Genomic DNA, 17,215 nt, shown 5'->3' on the forward strand with positions numbered 1-17,215 from the left:
TGTTTTTAAATTTTCTTCTCTCCTCCGTCTTGGAAATCATTTCTTGTGTGACTCGTGGTTTTTTTGCCCTTTTCCCTTTTACATATCCTGTATTTTTCTGTCCTGCTTTAATGATTCAGCCTTTCAGCATATTCCAGTACTCGTTGACATTGTCATGTGGTTCTTTGTCCCGCAATGTGTTTAGAAACTCCCGAGACAGCATTTCTGTAATTTGTTCTTTGTTGGATCTTATCTTCTCTAGATCCCACTTCTTCACCATGGTCGCCTTTTTCAATTTTTTCATTGTTACTCCTATTTCTGCCATAAGTAAGTTACGGTCGCTATTAATATCTGCACCTGGTAATGTGTGCACCTTCTTGATTCCATTCCTGTATGTTTCTTCTACCAGTATAAAATCGATTTGGGTTCAAATGGCTCTGAGCACTATGGGACTCAACATGTGAGGTCATCAGCCCCCTAGAATTTAAAACTACTAAAACCTAACTAACCTAACGACATCACACACATCCATGCCCGAGGCAGGATTCGAACATGTGACCGTAGCAGCCGCATGGTTCCGGACTGAAGCGCCTAGAACCGCTCGGCCACAGCGGCCGGCACCCTTCTTTGAATCTTCTGACGTTGCTGGTGTCGCCGAAGTGTCACAGCCGTATAAAAGTACTGGCCTCACCAGTGTCGTGTACTGATGGACTTTGTTTTTCTGGGATATTAGACGAGATTTAAAAAGATTGTTCACACTAAGGAACTCGCCATTAGCACTTGTTATGCGTTGATGTACTTCTTCGTCACTGCACTTTTGTTGGTCAGTATTGAGCCCAGGTACTCGTTCGTAGGTATACCCGTCTACAGCAATGGAGGGAGGGGGAACTCGACGACGTGATACCCCAAGATATTTAGTCCTCGTTCACGTCCAGCCCAATTTCCTTTGCATTTTGGGGGAATCGGGAAGTATCAGCACATATTAACACAGAACAAAAAATTGAAATCGTCACAGACTTCAAATATCTCGGAGAATGGAGCAGCTGGAATGGACTCGAGAAAAGGGCGTTGGAATCCACAGGGAGTAAAGTCGAACTGGCCTTCCAACTCACCAGAAACACATACAACAAAAAGTCCTTCTCATGGAATGCCAAAATAAGACATTACAACGCAGTAATCAGATCGGAAGCCCCGTACACGGCCGAAACACTGTCCATCACTTTCTCTAGACCAAAGAAAGGGAGATATTAAGAAAAGTTTTTGGTCCCAAATTCCACAAAACAAAGTAATACACAATAAAAATGAAACCCTTTACCAGACTACCGAAAAACTCTCACATACAGTGAGGAAATGAAAAATTAATTTTTATACGTACATCGACAGAATGAAGCGAAGTAGATTAACAAAAAAAAGCCTACTTCCGCAACAAAAAAAAACCAACGAAACTGGTTTAAGGAACGGAGATGGACCTAAGAGAGCTCGAAATCACAGAAAATATGCTTCAAACTGCAAAAAAAGGACAAAAAACAGAGGTTTGAAGCCAAATTGAAAGCCGCACGAACGATCCAAATCCCTGAGCAGGAAAAAAAGCAAGACGAAAGAATAAAACAGTACTGAACTAACAGAAAGCAGTGAAACTTTAAAAACTGATTGATTTAACGTGTCCCAAAGCCGACTGAAACTAAAGAAAAAAGTGTTGCTTTGTTAGGATATAAATTTTATTCTCTATATTTCGTAGTGGTATCATTACCCTATAAGATTGTCTACAAGTATATTACCTAGACACTTTAGGCAATACCGACAGGTTGCAGACTTGAGTAAATATTTATTTACCTCCGAAGTATTCAACTTTTTCCGGTACACTGAACACTTTGGATCATAGAAGGTGTTAGTAATTTTTCGGTGGAATGGCGGATTCGAAAAGGAAACGAAAAATCTCTTATGATTTCGGTATTCCACCGGTCTTCCCTACACCGGGGCGTGGTTGGAGGCAAACAATCGTCGAGAACTGCACCGTAACGCAGCAGTAGTATTTTAGTAGGTGTGTTGGCCTGCACAGACGGCAATGCTGATGGTGATTCACGCGGTCGACACGCGAAGCCACGTGCGTTTCCCAGGCGGCGGCGTCGCTGTTTATTCCAGAGTGGCCAGACCTCCCTCCCGCGGCTCCACGACTCTGCAGAAGTCCTCCAGGTTTGGCCCCAGCAGGAGTTTTTATCCTGTTTATTAGCGCGCGCCGCATTAAAACTCGCTAATTAAGAGTTCCGGCTGCGCGCCGCCCTCTAGCCGTCTGTCTTCCGGCCGGAGGGAGCGGCGAGCGGTCACTGCGCTCTAATGACCTCCGGACCCTCCTCCTCCCCACCCTCCCATCCAGGAAATCCTCCGCCGCGGTCTCCAGGTCCGGGGCAACTCTGCAGGTAAACGAGCACTGCGTGCAGGGACGCCTGGGTACGGCGATATGTGCGCTTCTTGCGGGAAAGTTTGTCCCTTACCTGAGGCCAAAGGCATCTCTGACTCACCACTCTCTCGGCGACAACCGACGATAGAGTTTATAAACTTCTCTACTCATTTCCGAAGGAGACCTACAATACTGGCCGTTAAAATTGCTACACCACGAAGATGACGTGCTACAGACTCGAAATTTAACCGAAAGGAAGAAGATGCTGTGATATGCAAATGATTAGCTTTTCAGAGCATTCACACAAGGTTGGCGCCGGTGGCGACACCTACATCGTGCTTACATGAGGAAAGTTTCCAACCGATTTCTCATACACACATAGCAGTTGACCGGCGTTGCCTGGTGAAACGTTGTTGTGATGCCTCGTGTAAGGAGGAGAAGTGCGTACCATTACGTTTCCGACTTTGATAAAGGTCGGATTGTAGCCTATCGCGATTGCGGTTTATTGTATCGCGACAATGCTGGTTGCGTTGGTCGAGATCCAATGACTTTTAGTAGAATATGGAATCGGTGGGTTCAGGATGGTAATACGGAACGCCGTGCCGGATCCCAACGGCCTCGTATCACTAGCACTCGAGATGACAGGCATCTTATCCGCGTGGCTGTAACGGATCGTGCAGTCACGTCTCGATCCCTGAGACAACAGATGCGGACGCTTGCAAGACAACAACCATCTGCACGAACAGTTCGACGACGTTTGCAGCAGCAGGGACTATCAGCTCGGAGACCACGGCTGCGGTTACCATTGACGCTGCATCACAGACAGGAGCGCCTGCGATGGTGTACTCAACGACGAACCTGCGTGCACCAATGGCAAAACGTAATTTTTTTCGGATCAATCCAGGTTCTGTTTACAGCATCATGATGGTCGCATCCGTGTTTTGCGACATCGCGGTGCACGCACATTAGAAGCGTGTATTTGTCATCGCCATACTGGCGTATCACCCAGCGTGATGCTATGGGGTGCCATTGGTTACACGTCTCGGTCACCTCTTGTTCGCATTGACGGAACTTTGAACAGTGGACGTTATATTTCAGATGTGTTACGACCCGTGGCTCTACCCTTCATTCGATCCCTGCGAAACCCTACATTTCAGCAGGATAATGCACGACCGCATGTTGCAGGTCCTGTACGGGCCTTTCTGGATACGGAAAATGTTCGACTGCTGCCCTGGCCAGCACATTCTCCGAGCTCTGTTTGACTAAATGCCCATGCGTATCAAGGCCGTTATTACGGCCAGAGGTTGTTGTTCTGGGTACTGATTTCTCAGGATCTATGCATGCAAATTGGGTGAAAATGTAATCACATGTCAGTTCCAGTATAATATATTTGTCCAATGAATGCCCGTTTATCATCTGCATTTATTATTGGTGTAGCAATTTTAATGACCAGTACTGTATACGGAATGTTTGAGAAGCAGTAGTATTTTAGTAGGTGGTGGTATAAATCAATCGGTTATTATGAACATATAACATGATTTTGAGATATTCAAAGAAAACTGTTTTATGCTTCAATAGTAGAAGATATGAAGTACTTGGACTTTTATACTCTGGTGTACCTGGAAACCAATAAATCTGCATTATCAAATCATCAATTTTTATTTTCACATTCATCAAATTAATTTTTTTGTATCTTGGACTCATGACCTTTATGAACCAAATTAAAATAAATAATGGTTCAAATGGCTCTAAGCACTATGGGACTGAACATCTGAGGTCATCAGTCACCTAGAACTTAGAACTACTTAAACCTAACTTACCTAAGGACATCACACACACATCCATGCTCGAGGCAGGATTCGCACCTGCGGCCGTAGTAGCAGCGCGGTTCCGGACTGAAGCGACTAGAACCACTCGACCACAGCGGCCGGCAAAATAAATAATAGTACAACTATAGAATTTTGAGAACTTACTAATAACACAATTTACAAATAGTATTTTAACATAATCATCATTACAGATAAGCATTGTTGCAACATTTTCTGCAAGTTTCATACATTTTCATCTTCTTCAGCTGTTCTGGGCCAAGTGAATAAATCAGTATAAACGTTTTTGTGCTCCTCTGGGATGTTCTCTTCCAGTTTTTTTTATATCGTTTATCTTAACTTTGTTTATATGAAATTTCACTCCGTGTGCTAAGGTTGTTGGGAGTCTGATATTTGCTAGGTTCAAATGGCTCTGAGCACTATGGGACTTAACATCTGTGGTCATAAGTCCCCTAGAACTTAGAACTACTTAAACCTAACTAACCTAGGGACATCACACACATCCATGCCCGAGGTAGGATTCGAACCTGCGACCGTAGCAGTCGTGCGGTTCCGGACTGCGCGCCTAGAACCGCGAGACTTTGAGTTTGTCATAACTTTCTTCTTATATCCCCAAACACCCTATCACAAAGTAGTAAAGAGTGCTCCCGGATACGAAAGCATTGAAAAATTTTTTCAAACATACCAGTTGCAGGAATGTTTTGTTCTTTGTAGTTAATGTACGCTTCTCCTCGAAGTCTAGCCTTCTTTATTATGATGTGATTATATGTATCATAATGCCGTATGCCTTTCGTCTTGTTATGGCTGTTACCTTCTTCATTCAAGTCCATGCTCTCTTTTCTGATTAAATTGCCACTACTAATGAAAGATTAGGGAACAACCACGCAATATTTGTCTTAGAATGTGGTGCCAACAATAGATCATGAAATCGGTACCGGTAAAATTTGATTGTTGTTAATGTTGGGACATAAACCATAACCGACTTCCGGCGATTTAAGAAATATTACATAAATCTAATGAGAAGATGTAGCATGAGTCCTGGACTCATGACATTTTCATATCAACTAAAAATTTTGGCAACGATTTTCTTGGCTTTATAGGCAGAAACTTATGAAGTTCTCAACACAGATACGTGCGTCTACAGATGAAGAATGCAGAAGTACAGAAATCTGAATTTGTGAAAAATTGGACTCATGACCTTTTCATAATAACTGATTCAAATGGATTCGAATAAAACATGCAGTATGACATGTATCCAATCGGTGAATAAATTCCACGTGATTCAATAACATACTATAATTATGAGTCTAAAACCAGCGTTTCGACCGTAATACAACGGCCTTCGTCAGGGCAAGCCTGGTTTCGGAAAAGGATACGAGCCTCTATTTATTGCAGACGATCGATAGCAACACGTCATATTCATGAAATTTCATTGGCTCCAGAATATTACATTCCATGGCCAGAGTTTCACAGTTCTAACATATCAGGATACCTAAACACAGACCGCATCATTATGCGCTGGATAGTTAACACTTGGTTCAAGAATCATAAAAGAAGGTTGTATACATGGAAGAATCCCGGAGATACTAGAAGGTATCAGATAGATTGTATAATGGTAAGACAGAGATCTAGGAACCAAGTTTTAAATTTTAAGACATTTTCAGGGGCAGATGTGGACTCTGACCACAATCTATTGGTTATGAACTGTAGATTAAAACTGAAGAAACTGCAAAAAGGTGGGAATTTAAGGAGATGGAACCTGGATAAACTGAAAGAACCAGAGGTTGTAGAGGGCTTCAGGGAGAGCATTAGGGAACGATTGACAGCAATGGGGGAAAGAAATACAGTAGAAGAAGAATGTGTAGCTTTGAGGGATGAAGTAGTGAAGGCAGCAGAGGATCAAGTAGGTACAAAGACGAGGGCTAGTAGAAATCCTTGGGTAACAGAAGAAATATTGAATTTAATTGATCAAAGGAGAAAATATAAAAATGCAGTAAATGAAGCAGGCAAAAGGGAATACAAACGTCTCAAAAATGAGATCGACAGGAAGTGCAAAATAGCTAAGCAGGGATGGCTAGAGGACAAATGTAAGGATGTAGGGGCTTATCGCACTAGGGGTAAGATAGATACTGCCTACAGGAAAATTAAAGAGACCTTTGGAGAAAACAGAGCCACTTGTATGAATATCAAGAGCTCAGATGGAAACCCAGTTCTAAGCAAAGAAGGGAAAGCAGAAAGGTGGAAGGAGTATATAGAGGGTCTATACAAGGGCGATGTACTTGAGGACAATATTATGGAAATGGATGAGGATGTAGATGAATATGAAATGGGAGATACGATACTGCATGAAGAGTTTGACAGAGCACTGAAAGACCTGAGTCGAAACAAGGCCCCGGGAGTAGACAACATTCCTTTAGAACTACTGACGGCCTTGGGAGAGCCAGTCCAGACAAAACTCTACCATCTGGTGAGCAAGATGTATGAGACAAGCGAAATGCCCTCAGACTTCAAGAAGAATATAATAATTCCAATCCCAAAGAAAGAAGGTGTTGACAGATGTGAAAATTACCGAACTATCAGTTTAATAAGTCACAGCTGCGAAATACTAAAGCGAAGTCTTTACAGACGAATGGAAAAACTGGTAGAAGCCAACCCCGGGAAAGATGAGTTTGGATTCCATAGAAATGTTGGAACACGTGAGGCAATACTGACCCTACGACTTATAAAATGGATTAAGGAAAGACGTAGTGAAAGCTTTTGACACTGTTGACTGGAATACTCTCTTTCAAATTCTAAAGGTGGCAGGGGTAAAATACAGGGAGCGAAAGGCTACTTACAATTTGTACAGAAGCCAGATGGCAATTGCGAGAGTCGAGGGACATGAAAGGGAAGCAGTGGTTGGGAAGGGAGTGAGTCAGGGTTGTAGCCTATCCCCGATGTTATTTAATCTGTATATTGAGCAAGCAGTAAACGGAAGAAAATAAAAATTCGGAGTAGGAATTAAAATCCATGGAGAAGAAATAAAAACTGTGAGGTTCGCCGATGACAGAGACTGCAAAGGACCTGGAAGAGCAGTGTCTTGATATGAGGATATAAGATGAACATCAACAAAAGCAAAACGAGGATAATGGAATGTAGTTGAATTAAATCGGGTGATGCTGAGGGAATTAGATTAGGAAATGGGACGCTTAAAGTAGTAAATGAGTTTTGCTCTTTGGGGAGAAGAGTAACTGCTGATGGTCGAAGTAGAGAGGATATAAAATGTAGACTGGCAATGGCAAGGAAAGCGTGTCTGAAGAAGAGAAATTTGTTAACATCGAGTATAGATTTAAGTGTCAGGAAGTCGTTTCTGAAAGTATTTGTGTGGAGTGTAGCCATGTATGGAAGCGAAACGTGGAAGATAAATAGTTTAGACAAGAAGAGAATAGAAGCTTTCGAAATGTGGTGTTACAGAAGAATGCTGAAGATTACATAGGTAGATCACATGACTAATGAGGAAGTATTGAATAGAATTGGGGAGAAGAGAAGTTTGTAGCACAACTTGACTAGAAGAAAGGATCGGTTGGTAGGACATGTTCTGAGGCATCAAGGGATCACAAATTTAGTACTGGAGGGCAGCGTGGAGGGTAAAAATCGTAGAGGGAGACCAAGAGATGAATACATTAAGGAAATTCAGAAGGATGTAGGTTGCAGTAGGTACTGGGAGATGAAGAAGCTTGCACAGGATAGAGTAGTATGGAGAGCTGCATCAAAGCAGTCTCAGGACTGAAGACCACAACAAAAACAGTTAATATAAAGTGTACAATACTTACTTCACTACTCGTGAAACTACCTCCCCGTCCGTTCATTTTGTTCCGCGAACAGCGATGTGTTGACCTCTGTCGGCAAGGAAGACGTGGATCCAGTCGCAAATCTGGTCCGACGCGCAGGAACCTCGTATTTCCGTTTTTTTCAGTAAAAAAAAGTGTGAAACTGTGTGGAATACCTTGCAGGAGACGAGGAACACGGCATCAACCCGAGCGCCCATATCTACAGGGTTGTTGATCTCGTGCCCGAGCTGAGTTTCGCAATGTCCCTGTTACCCCAGTTAACGAAGATCAAAAAAGGTCGACCGGGAAGAGGGGAATGGGGAGAATTCGTGGAACTACAAATTTTTGTACAGTGGAAGGAAGGAGTGTCATGAACAACATAATGTAGTAGTGTAGCGCTTGACACAGTCAGGTCGATTAAATATTTGGGCGTAGCATTGCAGAGCGATATGAAGTGGGAGAAGCATGTAATGGCAGTTGTGGGGAATGCGGATAGTCGTCTTCGGTTCATTGGTAGAATTTTGGGAAGATGTGGTTCATCTGTAAAGGAGACCGCTTATAAAACACTAATAGGACCTATTCTTGAATACTTCTCGAGCGTTTGGGATCCCTATCCGGTCGGATTGAGGGAGGACATAGAAGCAGTTCAGAGGCGGGCTGCTAGATTTGTTACTGGTAGGTTTGATCATCACGCGAGTGTTACGGAAATGCTTCAGGAACTCGGGTTGGAGTCTCTGGAAGAAAGGCGGCGTTCTTTTCGTGAATCGCTACTGAGGAAATTTAGAGAACCAGCATTTGAGGCTGACTGCAGTACAATTTTACTGCCGCCAACTTTCATTTCACGGAAAGGCCACCAAGATAAGATAAGAGAGATTAGGGTCGTACAGAGGCATATAGGCAGTCATTTTTCCCTCGTTCTGTTTGGGAGTGGAACAGGGAGAGAAGATGCTAGTTGTGGTACGAGGTACGCTCTGCCACGCACCGTATGGTAGATTGCGGAGTATGTATGTACATGTAGATGTAAAAATCCTGACCAGTGGCGTGTGAGGATAGGAATGCGGGAAGGTTTAAACGTCACTTCTTTTTTTTGTTTTGTTGACTCTCTTCAAAACCACGACTTTTACCGTAAATGATTTCCTGTACTAACTTAAACTACATTAAATTTCCTACAAAAAAAAAAAAAAAAGTCCTGCTCATTTCTTCTCTGGAACTAATAGTTTGCGCGCTGTAGGAGATAGAAAATCACAGATCATTAAAAATAGTGGTGTAATGTTTATCGTTAAATGAAATGGGTTAAAAACGAGTATTAAATGGATGTTCCACACCTAAGTGAAGGACAACCGAGCTAAAGGATAAATTGTGCTATGGCATGTGAAAATACGGAGTTGACAGAGGTTAGACGCGTGTGGAAAGGCTGATCGCCATATACCGATCATTTAGTTCCCTCCTTGCCAACGGGCTTGCCGCAGTGGTAACACCGGTTCCCGTCAGATCACCCAAGTTAAGCGCTGTCGGACTGGGCTAGCACTTGGATGGGTGACCATCCGGTCTGCCGAGTGCTGTTGGCAAGCGGGGTGCACTCAGCGCTTGTGAGGCAAACTGAGGAGCTACTTGACTGAGAAGTAGCGGCTCCGATCTGGGAAACTGACATACGGCCGGCAGAGTGGTGTGCTGACCGCATGCGCCTCCATATCCGCATCTAGTAACGCCTGTGTTCTGAGGATGACACGGCGGCCGGTCGGTGCCGTTGGGCCTTCATGGCCTGTTCGGGAGGCGTTTAGTTTTAGTTTTTAGTTCCCTCCTTTGTAGGTCTACGATCTAAGGAGCGAGCAGAAGAGTCCCTATTATCTCTACCCCGCTACAGGGTATTTCACAAAGCTATATCGACCCTTCCGCTGATCGTTCTATCGATCAATGGCGACCCTGTACGCACACACTCTGATGGGGTGTTTATTTTGCACGAAGTGCGTTAACGCAACATTAAATTCAAATATGAGCTGCTAATGATATTAACGCAAGAAAAGGTTATGGGTAGTTCATACATAGATCCCTGCACACTGTTCTACACTGCCAGATGCAAAATCGATTCTTGGTTATCCTGTCGGTAGTTGTGGTGTTCTTTTGGGAAGGGCAACTTCCTGCACCATGCGCGCTGCTCGGTTTTCAGTTTACAGACAGAATATACCTCCCCAGCCTTTCTTGTCAAATTCTAATGTATAATTAGATAAAATAACAACACTGCATAAAGACGAACTCATTGAAGTTAGCCGGCCGCGGTGGCCGAGCGGTTCTAGGCGGTTCAGTCTGGAACGGCGTGACCGGTACGGTCGCAGGTTCGAATCCTGCCTCCGGCATGGATGTGTGTGATGTCCTTAGGTTAGTTGGGTTTAAGTAGTTCTAAGTTCTAGGGGACTGATGACCTCAGATGTCAAGTCCCATAGCGCTTAGAGCCATTTGAACCATTTTCATTGAAGTTAGTTTGTCTACTCACATTACAGAACTAGACAGAGAAAACTGGGGAAGTATATTCTGTTTGTAAACTGAAAAGCGATCAGGGGGAGATAATTAGCCAAACAGGGAAAGAAATTATTAAACTGAAAACAAGAGAAAAATAATGAAGCAATGCCTTTCCCGAAAGACCGCTACTACTGCCGTACGGGATGACCAAGAATCGATTTTGCGTCTAGGAGCGCAGAACAGTGTGCGGAGATGCGCATCCTTTTCTTTCAGTAGTATCAATAGTAACTCATAGCTGAATTTTGTGTACTATTATGGCACTTTATGAAAAATACCCACCCTCTGTCTCGCCAACAGATTCATAAGTCGTGCTGCGGAAGGGTCGGTATTCGGTATAACTTCGTGAAATACTTTTGCATGACCACAATCCGCTGGCCTTGTCCCTTCTCTAACACTTCCAACCTACCTCTCCCTTCCCCCCCCCCCCCCCCCCCCTCATCCCCGCAGAAATCCTTTTCAATCACCTTACAATCCCCCAAAACACAATTTATCCTTTAATGAGGTCCTACTGCACTTACATGTGGTGTTCTTAACCCGTTTCATTTAACAATTTATACCACTGAAACACTATATGTAATACCGCAGGCGACGCGGAAACTGTTAGTCCTTAAGAAAAAATAAACAGGGCCGTTTTTTAAGGAAATTTGATACAGCTTAGCATTGTATAAAATACACTTTCGCTAGAAGCCGTGCATTTCGTGATAATCAAGAAAAACAAAAAATGCTCCGTCACCCCTACACTCACACACCAGCAATCAGGATTCTTAGTATGTTGTTCAGAACACTCCCTCCTACCACGTGCAAAAATTTGAGACTGTATGAAATTTTTCTCCTAATTTTCCTTCGTTAACTGGACAATTTTTGACGAACGCGTGTTGGCTTTCACATACATTTTACATACGTCACAATTTGTCTGCATGAAATGTGTTCCATAACTGATGAAATCTTCTGACGTTATGAGCCGAGTCGTGGCGCGTGTAGTCGCAACGTTTTGACCATCTTCCCACTCTTCGTCTTCACGTGACTTCGCCTGAAGATGACGAGTAGAAAACTCGTCGAAACGTTGCGACTACACGACACCATGACATGTCAGCATTGCGATGCTCCATAATTCTACAACAGGTTGACGTCTGCGATAGAGACCTCTAGTTACATTGATAAGCCAAAATACACTCCTGGAAATTGAAATAAGAACACCGTGAATTCATTGTCCCAGGAAGGGGAAACTTTATTGACACATTCCTGGGGTCAGATACATCACATGATCACACTGACAGAACCACAGGCACATAGACACAGGCAGCAGAGCATGCACAATGTCGGCACTAGTCCAGTGTATATCCACCTTTCGCAGCAATGCAGGCTGCTATTCTCCCATGGAGACGATCGTAGAGATGCTGGATGTAGTCCTGTGGAACGGCTTGCCATGCCATTTCCACCTGGCGCCTCAGTTGGACCAGCGTTCGTGCTGGACGTGCAGACCGCGTGAGACGACGCTTCATCCAGTCCCAAACATGCTCAATGGGGGACAGATCCGGAGATCTTGCTGGCCAGGGTAGTTGACTTACACCTTCTAGAGCACGTTGGGTGGCACGGGATACATGCGGACGTGCATTGTCCTGTTGGAACAGCAAGTTCCCTTGCCGGTCTAGGAATGGTAGAACGATGGGTTCGATGACGGTTTGAATGTACCGTGCACTATTCAGTGTCCCCTCGACGATCACCAGTGGTGTACGGCCAGTGTAGGAGATCGCTCCCCACACCATGATGCCGGGTGTTGGCCCTGTGTGCCTCGGTCGTATACAGTCCTGATTGTGGCGCTCACCTGCACGGCGCCAAACACGCATACGACCATCATTGGCACCAAGGCAGAAGCGACTTCGTCCCTCCATTCACGCCTGTCGCGACACCACTGGAGGCGGGCTGCACGATGTTGGGGCGTGAGCGGAAGACGGCCTAACGGTGTGCGGGACCGTAGCCCAGCTTCACGGAGACGGTTGCGAATGGTCCTCGCCGATACCCCAGGAGCAACAGTGTCCCTAATTTGCTGGGAAGTGGCGGTGCTTGCATGGGACCTGTGGTAGTACACGAAGACACACTGACAGCTGCATCCGTCATGTTTGATGTCTCTCCGGCGACGATGTCATCTGTCAGCAGTATAAATGTCCGTGTGTCGGAGCCAGAACCGTGCTATAGTGGTTTGAGAAGCATTATAGCGAACAAACGCTGATATAACGGCGACCAAATTCGCCTGGTGTAAGTACTCCGAAGAAAACGATTTATTGACACATTGTCAGCACGGTTTCAGAAAATATTCTTGTGAAACACAACTAGCTCTTTATACTCATGCAGTAATAAGTGCTATCGACACGGGATGTCAAATTGATTCCATATTTTTAGGTTTCCAGAAGGCTTTCGACACCGTTCCTCACAAGCGTCTTCTAACCAAACTGCGTGCCTACGGAGTATCGCCTCAGTTGTGCGACTGGATTCGTAATTTCCTGTCAGAAAGGTCACAGTTCGCAGTAATAGACGGAAAGTCATCGAGTAAAACAGAAGTAATATCCGGCGTTCCCCAAGGAAGTGTTATAGGCCCTCTATTGTTCCTGATTTGTATTAACTACATAGGAGACAATCTGAGTAGCCCTCGTAGATTGTTTGCAGTTGATGCTGTCATTTACCGTCTTGTAAAGTCATCAGATGACCAAAAGTATTGCAAAATGATTTAGAAGATTTATCTATATGGTGCGAAAAGTGGCAATTGACCATGAATAAAGGAAACGGTGAAGTTATTCACATGGGTACTAAAAGATATCGACTAAATTTCGATAACGCGATAAGTCACACAAATCTTAAGGCTTTAAATTCAACTAAATACTTATTGATACAATTACAAATAATTTAAAATGGAACGATCAAATAGATAATATTGTGGGTAGAGCAAACCAAAGACTGAGATTCATGGGCAGAACACTAAGAAGGTGCAACAGGTCTACTAAAGAGACTGCTTACACCACGCTGGTCCGCCCTATTCTGGAGTACTGCTGTGCGGTGTGGGATCCGCATCAGGTGGGACTGACGGATGGCATCGAAAAAGTTCAAAGAAGGGCAGCTCGTTTTGTACTATCGCGAAAAAGGGGAGATAGTGTCACAGACATGATACGTGAATTGGAGTCGCAATCATTAAAACAAAGGCGTTTTTTGTTGCGACGGGATCTTCTCATGGAATTTCAATCACCAGTTTTCTCCTCCGAGTGCGAAAACATTCTGTTGCCACCCACCTACATAGGGAGAAATGATCATGACGATAAAATAAGAGAAATCAGGGTTCGCATAAAAAGTTTAAGTGCTCGTTTTGTAAGTAGGTTGTCTAGGTTTTTATGTTGATAACGTCACGTAGCGCTCTGTATGAATATCGCTGACTGTGCTGTGTGCAGTCTGTGGCTAGTTTGCATTGTTGTCTGCCATTGTAGTGTTGGGCAGTTGGATGTGAACAGCGCGTAGCGTTGCGCAGTTGGAGGTGAGCCGCCAGCAGTGGTGGATGTGGGGAGAGAGATGGCAGAATTTTGAGAGCGGACGATCTGGACGTGTGTCCATCAGAAAGAGGAAATTTGTAATACTGGATATAATGAACTGATATATATATTTGATGACTTTCGAACATTATTAAGATAAATACATTGTTTGTTCTCTATCAAAATGTTTCATTTGCTAAGTATGTCTATCAGTAGTTAGTGCCTTCAGTAGTTAGAATCTTTTATTTAGCTGGCAGTATTGGCGCTCGCCGTATTGCAATAGTTCGAGTAACGAAGATTTTTGTGAGGTAAGTGATTCGTGAAAGGTATAGGTTATTGTTAGTCAGGGCCATTCTTTTGTAGGGATTATTGAAAGTCAGATTGCGTTGAGGTGAAAATATTGTGTGTCCGTTTAGAGTTGATCAGGATAAGTAAAGAGCGAAATGTCGGAGTACGTTCAGTTCTGCTCAGCTGATTGAAAATCAAGTAACGTAAGGGGTTTACCAGAACAGTAAGTCATAAATTTTTTCTAAGGGGATGTTTCAGTTTTTCCCGCGTGCTGTTCGAGAGTGGAACGGTAGAGAGACAGCTTGAAGGTGGTTCATTGAACCTTGTGCCAGGTACTTCATTGTGAATAGCAGAATAATCACGTAGATGTAGATGTAGAAGTCCGTATGAAACCGAACTGGGTCGCTATGAAGCGCACACAAATCAGTGGCACGTTATTTGCGCGAACTACATGAAATGTGCGTAGACATCTAATGCCACATTTCTCCACGAACCTACCAATAAACTGTCGGATCCCCGATATGCTGAATCAGTGATGTGTTTCGTTCCGAAAACGGACAAACAAACTATTGAGCAGGTGATCGTAACGTTTTGGCTCATCATTGTTTGGTGTGTCTGTTCTAGGGAGCTAGCTCGGGAGTTCTAAGAGCGTCCTGTGTTAAGTGAGCCGTGGTGCGGTGGTTTTCGTCAGAGCTCGGAAATGGAGAGGCAGTCGATTGAAATATCTGGTCGGCGGCGACTGCAGCGCAGCATCAAGCGTGCAACCACACGCGGCGGGCACCAATGACAAACATCTCGCGCTCCGTTAATGGGGGCGCCATTTTCAATCAGGTGCGGCCGTTTGTGGTCCGGAGAGGGACAGAGAGAGGCTGGAGAGGGGGGGGGGGGCGGTCGCGGTGGGTGGGGGAGGCAGCAATTAAAACGGGCGTGCCGCGTGTTTGCTCTGATGACGAAAACCGCTGATGGGTCGGAACGCCGCGGCGCGGCACGATAACTACAAAGTGTGCGCGCGCGCGTTTATATTCATCATCTGTCCGGCGCAGGGCCGCGCATTAATATTCGGCGACCGCGTGGCGGGTGATTGGCAGAGGGTGCCTGCGCCGTCCTTTATTGTCCCGCAGCGCTCTCATTGCAGTGGCTTTGCATAGCCGCATTAAGGCAGTAATTTGCAAGTGGATCGGGAATCCTGCCGCGCATCGTTCTCCACGCGACAAGTAGCCCGGGGCTATTATTTCCATTCGCGCGGCGAGCAGTAAGTTTGCCTGTGTGCCCGCTGTCGAACTGTTACTTGCGTCGTGGTCCTAACACGTCTATGATGCAGGACTCTACGCTGGTTTACTCTGCCGCAACCGCCTTCGCTCTTTATAGCCCAGCGGTTCCCAAACTTTCTGAGACTATCACCCCTGAGTGCAACCAGATATTGACCAGTACCCACCCCTCTCCCCCCCACTATCAACAACATTAGCGCCTAACTAAACGTTAGAACGGAAAAATAATTTTCTTTCAGCGCTTTTATTTTTTAAATCATGGAAGGTAAATGATATTTAGCTTTCGTAGGCATCTTATTAAACCCCTAAATAATGAGTTAATGAGACAATTCGTACCACTTAATACTGACAACAATTTTGTATATTTATAGAAAGATAATTACTTCATCTTTCTATGCGTCACGTCGCGTGTGCTACCTATACACTATATCATCAAAAGTATCTGGACACCTGGCTGAAAGTGACTCTAAAGTTCGTGGTGCCCTCCATCGGTAATGTTGGAATTCAATACTGTGTTAGCTCACCCTTAGCCTTGATGACAGCGTCGACTCTCGTAGGCGTATGTTCAATTAGGGGCTGCATGGTTTCTTGGAGAATGGCAGCCCATTCTTCACGGAGTGCTGCACTGAGGACAAATATCGATGTCGGTCGGTGAGGCCTGGCACGAAGTTGGCGTTTCAAATCATCCCAAAGGTGTTCTATAGGTTTCAGGTCAGGACTCTGTGCAGGCCAGTCCATTACAGGGATGTTATTGTCGTGTAACCACTCCGCCACAGTCCGTGCATTATGAACAGGTGGATCGTGTTGCAATCGCCACCCCCGAATTGCTCTTCAACAGTGGGAAGCGAGTAGGTGCTTAAAACATCAATGGCCGCGCGGGATTAGCCGAGCGGTTTGAGGCGCTGCTGTCTTGGAGTGTGCGGCTGACCCCGGAGGAGGTTCGAGTCCTCCCTCGGGCATGGGTGTGTGTGTTTGTCCTTAGGATAATTTAGGTTAAGCAGTGTGTAAGCTTAGGGACTGATGACCATAGCAGTTAAGTCCCATAAGATTTCACACATATTTTACAAAACAAAACAAAAATCAATGTAGGCCTGTGCTGTGATAGTGCCACGTAAAACAACAAGGGGCGCAAGCCCCCTCCAAGAAAAACACGAACACACCGTAACACCACCGCCTCCGAATTTTACTATTGGTACTACATACGCTGGCACATGAGGTTCACCGGGCATTCGCCATACCCACACCGTGCCATCGGATCGCCATATTGTGTACCGTGCTTCGTCACTCCACACAATGTTTTTCCACTGTTCAGTCGTCCAATGTTTACGCTCTTTACATCAAACGAGGCGTCTTTTGGCATTTACCTGCGTCATGTGTGGCTTATGAGCAGCCGCTCGACCATGAAATCCAAGTTTTGTCAACTGCCACCTGTCATAGCACTTGCTGTGGATCCTGATGCAGTTAGGAATTCCTGTGTGATGGTTTGTCTGCCGTTGTGGCCGAGCGGTTCTAGGCGCTTCAGTCCGGAACTGCGCTGCTGCTACGGTCGCAGGTTCGAATCCTGCCTCTGGCATGGATGTGTGTGATGTCCTTAGGTTAGTTAGGTTTAAGTAGT

The 17,215-nt window shown here is 44.9% G+C and overlaps 1 pseudogene; it reads left to right on the plus strand.

Moving 5' to 3' along the window:
• The first annotated feature begins 9,462 nt into the window (after positions 1-9,462).
• LOC124719189 lies at positions 9,463-9,580 on the plus strand (annotated as a pseudogene).
• The last annotated feature ends 7,635 nt before the right edge of the window (positions 9,581-17,215 follow it).

Source organism: Schistocerca piceifrons, chromosome 10 (genome assembly GCF_021461385.2).
Source record: "Schistocerca piceifrons isolate TAMUIC-IGC-003096 chromosome 10, iqSchPice1.1, whole genome shotgun sequence".
In the NCBI taxonomy this organism is placed as follows: domain Eukaryota; kingdom Metazoa; phylum Arthropoda; class Insecta; order Orthoptera; family Acrididae; genus Schistocerca; species Schistocerca piceifrons.